This window comes from Monodelphis domestica, chromosome 1 (genome assembly GCF_027887165.1).
Source record: "Monodelphis domestica isolate mMonDom1 chromosome 1, mMonDom1.pri, whole genome shotgun sequence".
Lineage (NCBI taxonomy): Eukaryota > Metazoa > Chordata > Mammalia > Didelphimorphia > Didelphidae > Monodelphis > Monodelphis domestica.
Window position 1 is genome coordinate 45,635,600 of NC_077227.1, and position 10,478 is coordinate 45,646,077.

At 38.1% G+C, this 10,478-nt stretch overlaps 1 long non-coding RNA gene across 1 annotated transcript; it reads right to left on the reverse strand.

The window, feature by feature from the left end:
• Window positions 1–5,726: 5,726 nt before the first annotated feature.
• LOC103093498 (uncharacterized) lies at window positions 5,727–7,137 on the reverse strand. The gene is made up of 3 exons (XR_008918185.1): window positions 6,875–7,137; window positions 6,148–6,243; window positions 5,727–5,973 (listed from the first exon to the last, which is right to left on the reverse strand). It is a non-coding gene; the product is annotated as an uncharacterized LOC103093498 (long non-coding RNA).
• Between the last annotated feature and the right edge of the window lie 3,341 nt (window positions 7,138–10,478).

Consider the following 10,478-nt stretch of genomic DNA (forward strand, 5'->3'; position numbering starts at 1 on the left):
AGCTCAGAACTCTGTCCATTAAACCACCATGCCTCCAGGAATAGAGTTCCTTTATACATCCATGCACCAGTGAGTTCAAATCCTGCCTCAGGCACTTACTAGGTGTGTGACCCTAGGGAAATTGCTTACACCCTATTTGCCTCAATTCCCCATCTGTAAAATGGGGACTCCTTGGAGAAGGAAATGGCAAACAACTTCAGTAGTTTTGCCAAGAAAACCTCATGGACAGGGGTCCATGGGATCACAGAGTCAGACAATACTGAAACGACTGAACAATAACATATACTTCAATAATGCAAGGGACTGGGATTTCACCAGGACATATCTTCTGTCCCCAAATGCCTCAGTAGATGGGAGGGACAGAAAGACAGAGACAAAGAGTTAGTGAGTGAGAGACAGAGAGAGTGGAAAGAGAGACTGACAGACAGGCAGACAGGGACAGATGGAGAGAAGAGAGCAAGTGAGATGCAAATATGTAATCTTGAATTTAAAAACAAGATAACCAAGACTCATCGACACTAACTAGGCTAAGCACATAAAAACTCATATTTTCATATTTACATAGTACCTGTTTTCAAAAGAACTTTTCATAACCACCATTATGGAGTAGATTGCTAGTATCTTCATTTTGCTATTGGAAACAAAAAATGCCCCTAGAAATTGTGGCTTTGCTTGTGGAATCAACACAGCTTTTAAGTAACTGAAGCAGGATTCAAATTCAGCTGTAGCATCCCAACCATGCCCCTCTCATAGCTAATGAGAGGTAAAATCAGAAAATGAAGACAGGTGTCTTCATTTCATTCCTCATCCAGGGCTTTCTTTCCTAAGCCCTATCACCTCTCCCTATGTCATCATCTTGTGGAAGTAGTTTTATAGACTATTTGAAAGACAACCATCCTTGTTTTTCAGGACTCATCTTTGAACTAAAGCAGAGATCAGTGAGCACAATCAAATTCTCTGTATATGTTGTCCTTCAAGAATGTACAAAGAAAAATCATAAACTTAGAAAAACAGAAGCCATAGGCAAAGATTCATCCTAAGTGGTGCACAAAACATCTTTATCTAATCAGCCCAAAAGTCACTAAGAGTTGATTGGAAACTGAAAAACTAGAATGGGATAAGTCATTTTCTAAACTAGAGAGAAAGCTGCATTCAAGTGATTCAAAGAGTTGACATTTGTCTTTACACAGAAGAAAAGAAAAGAAAAAGATCACTGTAGCTACTTAATAAGTCTGAAATGCTTACAATAACCTCATTGATAAAATAAAAAGACAAGGGCTGAAAATACAAAATATTGGGCTGGGTGCTCTTCCTGGTTGCTTCTAGTTTTAAATTTTATGATCTTATACTTCTAGATGGATTCAAGTCAAAATCAAGTCTGGGGCATCAAGGTGCCTCAGTGGACAGAGAGCCAGACCTGGAGATGGGAAGTCCTAGGTTCAAATCTGTCCTCAGACACTTCCTGGCTGTGTGACCCTGAAAATCTCTTAACTCAAATTTTGTAGCATTTATTGCTCTTCTGTCTTGGAATCAATTCTTAGCATTGATTCTAAGATGAAAAGTAAAAGATTGTTTTCTTTTGTTTTTTTTAATCAAGTCAAGTCAATAAGAATTGGGTTCAGAACTGTTTGACTGGGAGAGAGGAAGAGAAAGAACAAACATTTATTAAATACCTACTATGTGTCAAATGGTTTATAAACAATTATCTCATGTTAAAAGATCACTGTATTGCAAATATGAAATAAAATGGAAATGAGTTTTGAACAATGATACATGTATAAACCAGTGGAATTGTTTGTCAGGGCTGGGAGGTGGGTGGAATGGGGGGAGTGGAAATCATGAATCATGTAACCATGGGAAAATATTCTAAATAAAAATAAACAAGTAAATAAACATCTCATTTGATCCTCAACACTAATCCATGACTGTACTCAAAGATTAATGGCTGCTGTTATCTTAGAGGAAGGTGAACAAGGATAGGTCTCGGGGACCTATCCTTGAACCTGTTAACTCAATATTTTCATCTATTAACTGGATGATGGCATCAAATTTTCAAGAGTCATAAGACTTAACGGGGAAAAGGTCCTATATTAGATGATAGGACTGGACCCTAGAATGAATTGTGACCCCCAGTTAGAACATGACTTCCTCAAAGAGCAGAGAATGTCATCCCATTCTACTTATATCCCTAGAACTTAGCATAATGGCTGGCACATAGTAAGCCTTCAAAAAATGCTTTCCCATTCATGCATTCAGTCATAAAAGATGCTGACTGGATAGAATAATGGGTGTAATTTAATAATATGAAATTTAATAGAGTTAAATGCCAAGTCCTGCTCTTTTCATTTCAAGTAACTGCACAAATACAACATTGAGAAATATGGCCAAGCAATAATTTATATGAAAAGAGTATGCACTTTAGGACCAAAAGGAATCAGGGAAATTTGGCAGCTAAAAAGTAAATGTGACTTTAGGTGTCATTAATAGAAATATGTCATTCAGTGGTGTTGATACCTTCAGAATAAGAGAAATGATCATTCCACTATATTCTTCTCTAGTTATACTCAATTTGAAGCATAATAATCAGTATTGAGTGCCACATTTTACAGAAGGCATTGACAAGCCAGAGCACATCTAGAGGAGTGTGGCCAAGATGGTAAGAAGACTTGGCAGGCAGAACAGTGAAAGGAACTGAGGATATTTAGCCTGTATAAAAGAAGGGAAGGGAAGGGAAGGGAAAGGAAGGGAAGGGAAGGGAATTTTTGCAAGACTTATACATACAAAATACATGTAGATATTGATTTCATAGGGAAACTGATACAATCAATCCATTAAATTCGTGAACTTACCTGGAAAAAAAACTATCTACAGTACCTTAATTAATTAATGAATTAATTTTAAAACTAGAAAAGTTCCTCGAGGAAGGCAGCATCAAAAAGTGAAAAAATACTGGTTTGGGCATCAGAAGACATGAGTTCAAATTCCACATCTAGTGGAAATTCACTTCCAATTTTTTTCCTAACATTCCCATTGGATGTATTGAGAGCCAGGCCTAGAGATGGGAGGTCCTGGGTTCAAATCTGGCCTCAGACACTTCCCAGCTATGTGACCCTGGGCAAGTCACTTGACCCCCATTGCCTAGCCCTTAACACTCTTCTGCCTTGGAGCCAATACACAGTATTGACTCCAAAATGGAAGGTAAGGGTTTAAAAAAAAAACACATTCCCATTGGAAATGAGAAGAGATACCAACATAAATATAGGAACATGGATTTAGAGTTAAAATGAACCCCAGAAATCATCTAGCCTCAACCTCTTATTTTATAGTTGAGGAAATTGAGCCTTAGTGTATTCAGTCAGTGACATGGGTAATCAATATTAGAGTTAGAATTTGAACTACTGACTACTCTTTACACTGTACCACAATGTCTCTGAAATGAGGAAAACTGAGAAAAATTAGATCAACAGGTTTTCACTACAGATGTTGAAGCTAATAAGGATAATGGCAAAAGCTGTTGAAAAAGAATAGAACATGTTAAGAATAAAACAGGTAAAGATAGAAATATATCCTGAAGGTGCAGATAATAGTAGTAATACTTTTTCCCCTTTAGTGTGAGAAATTTGAGTGTAAATATAAAAGATCTGGCATGAAGTCAATTGTTCATAATGAAAAGGGGGTTCCACATGGCACAGCAAAAAGGAAGAGGGATGGTGGGAATAGGATGAGGAGAATATGTGTTTAATAGGTAGGAAAGTTAGGGTGGGGGAAGCTGAAAATGGAGTTGGAATATTCCAGAATAATAGGTTCTCAGAGTCTGAAGGGTCTTCAGATGGACATGTTTTAACCAGTATCTGAAAAGGGATCACTTTTACAGTATCCCAGATAAGTATTCACCCAGCCTTCCTTTGAAGATCTCTAATGAAGGGAAATCTATTCCTCGGATACAATCCCTCTTCTTTATAAAAGTCTTTCAAATACCTAAGAACAGCTACCATATCCTCTGTCCAGTTTCTCCAAATGATCTTCATATGGGATAATTCTCCCATCTTCTGGCCACCATCCTCTGTCCATGGTGCGGATTGCCAAAGCTACAGCCTTCCTAAAATCTGGCACCCAGAACTGAATATAATACTCTAGTTGTGGTCTGGCCAGGGCAGGCACTCAGTAAATATTTGGTGATTGATTAGAATTCAAATACACTGCTTTCTAGTCCTGAAGTCTGACTACTACTAATGAAATGCTCAAATTTCGATAGATTGTGGGTTTGGGAGAAAGAAAATACTTTGGTATAAACATGACCAGCTCATTCATTTATTTTCTTGGTTGAGTCTCTGTTAGGGTCTTTGGCGGTAGGAATGCCTAGTGATGCTCATTTGACTCCTCATGTCAATGGCCCCTCAACTTTCATGTCCTGAGTTGATGAACATTTGATGAAATCTGAGTAAGGAGAAAGCCTGCCATGCATGCCACACCTATTTCCCCAAGCTCCTATTTCAGTTTAATAATACTAGCTGGCTGGCTTGCTCACACACTTTTTTAGAGATTTGAATTTCAGTTTCTAAATCCAAAACATTTTGCTACTCTCCTCTGAAGAGTGAGTGAGAAACTCCCCAGTCTTTTAGGTAGGCGGGTCTCCCGTGTTGTTGATTGGGAGCAGTCCAAAGTATCAATATTCCTGTATACCTGAAACTCTCTTTCCCTTGCCTCAGTAACTGCTGACACAGGCATGGGGGCACCATCTGACTTCTTCTAGAATGGGTCATGGAGTTCACTTGAAAAGTGATCCCTGTATCATGATCAAATAGCATGTCCCTTGCTTACAGCCTTCTAAAGCACATCATTAATCAGAGGTAACCAAAACTGTCAGACTGATGATAGAAGGCCTTTGCTCTGAGGAAGATTCATTAAATGACAATAGCTTCTCAGAATAACAGAATTTTAAAACTGGAAAGGACTAAGAGATCACTGAGTCCAACTCTTTCATTTTAGTGAGGTGCATGGAGGGTAAATGACTTAACCACTTCTATAAGATTTGGTGGCAGATTTGGTGGAACTAGAAGGTGAACAGGAACAAATGTAGGTAGGTAAGCACCTACCATGTTCCAGATCAGATTATCTCATTTGATCCTCACAATAATCATGAGAGGCAAGCAATAGTCTGATTACTATTTTGCTGTTGAGGAAACTGAGGCAGACACAGATTAAGTGACCCATCCAGGGTCCCACAGCTAGTTAAGCATCCACAGCTAAATTTGAATTTGAGTCTTAATTACTCCAAAGATGTACCACTTTGTACAATCAAATGCAATGGACTTTTCTACTAGCAGCAATGCAATGATCTAGGACAATTCTGAGGGACTTATGAGAAAGATGCTATCCACATCCAGAGGAAGAACTGTGGGAGTACAAACACAGAAGGGAAAAAAACAGCTTGATCACATGGGTCGATGGGGATATGATTGGGGATGTAGACTCTAAATGATCACCCTAGTACAAATATTAACAATATGGAAATAGGTCTTCATCAATGACACATGTAAAATCCAGTGGAATTGCGTATCTGCTACCGGAGGGGGTTAGGGGAGGGCAGGGAAAGAACATGAATCTTGTAACCACAGAAAAATATTCTAAATTAAGTAATTAAATAAAAATTTCATAAAATAAAATAAAAAGAAATAGCAGCCTCAAATATTAGCTTATTTGATCTCCAAAAAAAAACCCTGGAGGCAGACAATATTATCATCCCCATTTCATGGATATGTACACTGAGGAAGTCAGAAAGATTAAATCACTTGCCTGGTATCACCCAACTAAGTAAATTGTATGAAATTTGAATTCAGGTCTTCTAGACTCCAGGTCCAGCACTCTATCAACTGGACTACCTCAATGTGGGGCTATAATAAGTTACTGAATCAGAATCTTGCATTCTTTCTGCTACTGGAGATCTTGATCACTCGCAGATCTTTTTCTTCTCTAGAAGAAAAATAAAAGTAAGTTGGAATTAAAATATTAGACTCTTTTTTCCTCCCTTTGAGACCATGGGGTCTGGCTAGGAAGGTTACTTGCCTTCATTTGAGTATCTTCCACACCCATGGTGGTCCAGAGAAACAGCATGGATGTTCTGTGCTGAGCTCCTTCCTATCTTACCTTTGGTGGCTAAAATATCATGTGATGAAAGCCTTCACTTAACAGCTGGAGCCCAGGGACAGTGAACTGGGTGGCAACCAGATGATTTAACTGGAACTGGAAGGAGAGATGAGAGATTTACAGGTATTTTAGAAAGCAGTTTTATAATTATTCACTGTAATTAGTTATTTGCAATTTAATCTATGAAAAAGAATTTATTAAGCACTTGCTATGTGCCAGGCACTGTACTAAGAGTTGTGGATACAAAGAAAAACCAAAACATAACACCTGGTCACATTCTAATGGGGAAGGTACCATATAAATAATCAGGTAAATACAGAATAGATAAAAGATAACTTGAGAGGGGGAGGCTCTAATGGCTGGGAAGACAGAGAAGGACTTCCTACCCATAGTGCTTGAGTCTTGAAGGGAGTTAGTCATCCTAAGAAACAATGCTGGGGAGACAGAGCAGGCCTGGCATGAAGGATGACCAGCACAAAGACATAAAGAAAGAAAATGGTGTATGATGCACATTGAAGAGCAACCATGCCACAGCCAAAAATTATACAAGGCATAGACAGGAGTAAAGTGGAAGGAGCCTACAGATTGCTGATGATAAATTATTGTTCATCCTTGAGGGATGAGGCCATACCTACAGGGAAAGGAAAGACAACTGGAGAGTTTGCATGAAGTATTTTTAAGGGAGGTACAAAAGGTTGCAAGTCTGAGTGAGAACTTTAATCCTTACCCTGGACATTCTGTGTCAGGAGTGCAAAAATTAAGAGCACTATTCATATGACTTCTGGGATAGTGGTATGGTTGTCTTCCTGCCCCCAGCAAGTAGCAGTTGTGTGTGTGTTCATGCAGGGTGGTCAATCAGCTAAAGAAGAAGGTCAAATAAATGAAGAAAAGATTTTTATTTTCTAGTTTATTGTTAAGGATGAAGAGTTTTTAGACAAAATGGAAAAAAACTGTGGGACAAAGAAATGAGAAAGAAAAATAGTCTGAGGAAGGAGATGAATACCAGAACTAGTAACAAGAGTTTGATGGAGGGAAGAATGCAACAGAGAGGATAAAGAAAAGAGATAAAACTCTAAACACTTGGAATTAGATAATGGGCATAATAATCTTTCTCCAGAAGATAGATTTACATCTTCCCAAAAAGTAAGTAGCAGCCCAGACCATTTTACTTAGAATAATAAGCAAGATTGATAAGCCCCATACAGTATGAGGAAATAGATTACTGGTCCCAATTTTATGACATTCATTGTGGTCAGTGATTTTTTGCCAAGGGAATCAGAAACAGCCAAATGCTGAAAATATTTGGACAATTGAGTGCTGGCTTTTTGGGAGTGTGTATATAGGTTGTGATCAAGAATATGCCCAGTTGAAGTTTGGGATTTAGTATAGCAGAACACAGATTTAAAGGTAGAAGACAAGCAATGGAAGTATGCTATAATTCACTGGTGAAAATCATTGGAATGATGGGTGTGAATAGTGCTTATGATTGGAAGCTAAAGAGCTGCCAGACCAACAGCTCAGCATCTAGGTGGTGCAGTGGTAGAATAAAGGACTGGGAGTCAAGAAAACCTAAATGTGAATACTCCCTCAGACCATGAGCAAGTCATATGACCTCTCATGCTCTCAATTTCTTCATCTATTAAATGAATATATCAATCTCACCTACCCTCCAGGGGTGTTGTGAAGATCAGATGGCATAGTACATGGGAAGTACGTTGCAAGCCTTTAAGTGCTACATAAATACTGGCTATGAGGACAGTGGTGAACAGATAAAGGGAACAGAGAGGAAGATTCAGTGAGTCTACAGAAGACAAGGTCACATCCCAAAACTCTCATACAAATAGTAGTCATTTTACCCACCTCAATAGACCATAGAACATCAACTCTACAAGAATACTAGCTGGAGAGAGCCTTGTTCTCAGGCCATTTCTCTTTGAAATCCAAATGCAAAAGATGAAAAAGATGAGATAACACGAACAATAATGGTAGCTGGCAATTGTTCTATGGGGATAAGAGCCTTGCAAAGAGCATAAAGCTGTAAAAGACATTATCTGATTTGCCTACTAAATTATATGAAAGGTACTAGGGATAAAAAAAGGGAAAAAATAGAATAGTTTCTGCCCTCAAAGAGCTTACTAACTATTGGAATCACCCCAAAACTAATGCCATTTCCTTTTATGAAATGAGAACCAGACTGGCAAATCAGAGAAATGCTAGAGATCCATCTGGACAAGTCTTCACAAAGCATTTCACAAAATTTCTTTTATATTCTTATCAGCAAAAAAAGTAGAAATGTGGACTGAATAACAATTGTGCAGTTTATTAGGTACATAAAATTTTAAATGACTGATTAATGGATTAATATTAACCACAAAGAATTTCTTTAGTAATTTGCTGCAGTGTCCTGTCATTGGTCCTCTTTTGTTTTATGGTTTTATTATAATTCTAATTTCCATTTGTAGAACACTTCATATCACATTGTCTCATTCCCACAACAACCTGTAAAGTAAGTGATTAAATGTTACTAACTCCATTTTACATGTGAGAAAACTGAATTTTAAATGGGTGATATGTTGGAAAAAAGTAATGGCTTGGGAGTCAGAGGACTGGGATTCAGATCTTGTCTCTTGACATTTATAATCTGTGAAACCTTGAATAAAAAAGCTTAACCTCTCTGAGTCTCAGTTGCTTTGTCTATAAAATGAGGAAGGTTGAATCTACTAATCTCCTGAACTTCCCTATTTCTTTTGAGGACATTCTTCAAGTCACTCAGCTTAATCATCTTGGTGTCATCCTTGGCTCATCACTATAACTCACCATGCATGTCCAATTAGTTATGAAATCTTTGTATCTTATCTAGACAATTTCTCTTGTGTATCTCCCCTTCTCTCCACTCACCCATCCAACCAAAGAGCAATGGAGCATGGGGTGTATGCTGTGTGTGAGCAAGCTGCAATGCAGAAGTAACAGGGGACTTGAAAGAAGATAGGAGTAATAGATGCCATCGAGAAATTTTATGACAGGAAGAGAAGATGGGCTTGTCACATGGCAAAAATGAGGGAAGACAAGCAAGAGTCTCCCATGGACAGCAAGAGTCTTCCAGTGGAACCCTTAAAATGTCAGGAAAATCAATGAAGGGCCCCAACACTATAGGAAGACTCCAAGTATTTTTGAAATTCTTAGAAGAATATAAAGATCACACAGAACCAACTCATGGACCAACATGGCTGGATTCTGGAAGGGAATAGATGAAACTCCTAAATTGGAAATCACACATCCATTGATGATTGACTGATAGATTTATTGATTGGTCTTCAAAGTCCTTTCCAGTTTCAGATTTATGTTTCAATGGTAATATTATAACTGGTTGAAGATTCACTCTAAATAGAGTTCGAAGTCTCGTTTCCTTTCTATAATCTCATATTGCTTCCAATTGGGATAAAGATTTAACAAATATGATGAAAAAGGTCACAATGACATGAAGCTAGAAAAGAGACCTAACACATGAGATAACCAAATATGGAGCCCAATGATGTCAAAATTTTGGAATGTTGGGCCAAAACTAACAAAGTGCTATATAATTCAGAAAACTGTAAAGTACTCTTTTTAAGTTCAAATAATTGACTACCCAAATAAAGGTTGGATGAGACATAGATACATATCAGTTTATATGATGAAAAAGTTCCTAAAGAATTAGTTCCCAAATAGATAAAACTAAAGACTACTTTGGATGTTGAAATGTAATGGTGAAATGAATAATATTGATCTGGGAGCCCTCAGGTTTGTGGTCTACCCAGTAGAAGCATGTCTAAGGATGCTGTTGAGGGGACAGATATAATTAAAGCCATATCTAAGCTATTATTGGCTTATCTACTTCTAGTCCTTTGGATGTCATTTAGGGACTTCTCCTTAGGGAGGGTTTCTAACACAAGGTCTGAATGAAGTCTTACCTCTTTCTTTTTTAATATTCCTACCTTCCTCTGGTGCTCTTTAAGGGAAAGGTAGATGAAAAGATGCACCAGTGAATCCACTTAGGATGCCGTTATTACTTCAGCTAAAAAAGATTTAATATGAAAGAAGGTGAAAACTAATGGATACTCTGTGACCTTGCCTTTCTGTCACTATTACTAACTCTCTCTCTCTCCTTGACTTGCATGATCACAGAGTTGAAAGGAGAAATTTCAGGAGTCTATCATCCATCAGGGTTCACAGAGGGATGTCAATATTTGGGGGGCCTTCTCCTTTTGAAGAAAGGCCCCTATAAAGACCTGCCTATTTTCCTTCCTGGGATGTGAAGTCAGCCGCAAGAAGACCAGGGTGCCAAGCCAGCA